The sequence below is a fragment of the Nerophis ophidion genome, linkage group LG03 (assembly GCF_033978795.1).
Source record: "Nerophis ophidion isolate RoL-2023_Sa linkage group LG03, RoL_Noph_v1.0, whole genome shotgun sequence".
NCBI lineage: Eukaryota > Metazoa > Chordata > Actinopteri > Syngnathiformes > Syngnathidae > Nerophis > Nerophis ophidion.
In genome coordinates this window covers 4,262,721-4,263,112 of record NC_084613.1, presented here as the reverse complement: position 1 = coordinate 4,263,112, position 392 = coordinate 4,262,721, and positions in this window count along the sequence as shown.

Below are 392 nucleotides of genomic sequence, written 5' to 3'. Positions count from 1 at the left end.
CCTGTCTAATTTTTTTTTTTTCAAGTTTATTTATATATTTCAACAATAACAAACGGATGAGAAACAATAATCAAAATGGTTCAACAACAGTATAAAACCTTACAAAACAGTATAAAAACAGTACAAAACAGCACCAGGCGGTTGTGAATTCAAACTAACAAAAAGAGTACTATATATATAAATATATATATAAAATAAACCAGGTGCAAAAACATTGGCTCATTCAGATTCATTAAATAACTTGAATTTGGAACACAGCATCACCGTTTTCACAGCTTTTTTTGTTGTTAGAGGTAAAGAGTGTTTTAAAGTGGTCGATCAGCCTGTTTATGTCCGCCCGGCAAATCTTTCTTCTACAGAATCCAATCCAATCCAATCCACTCTATTTATAT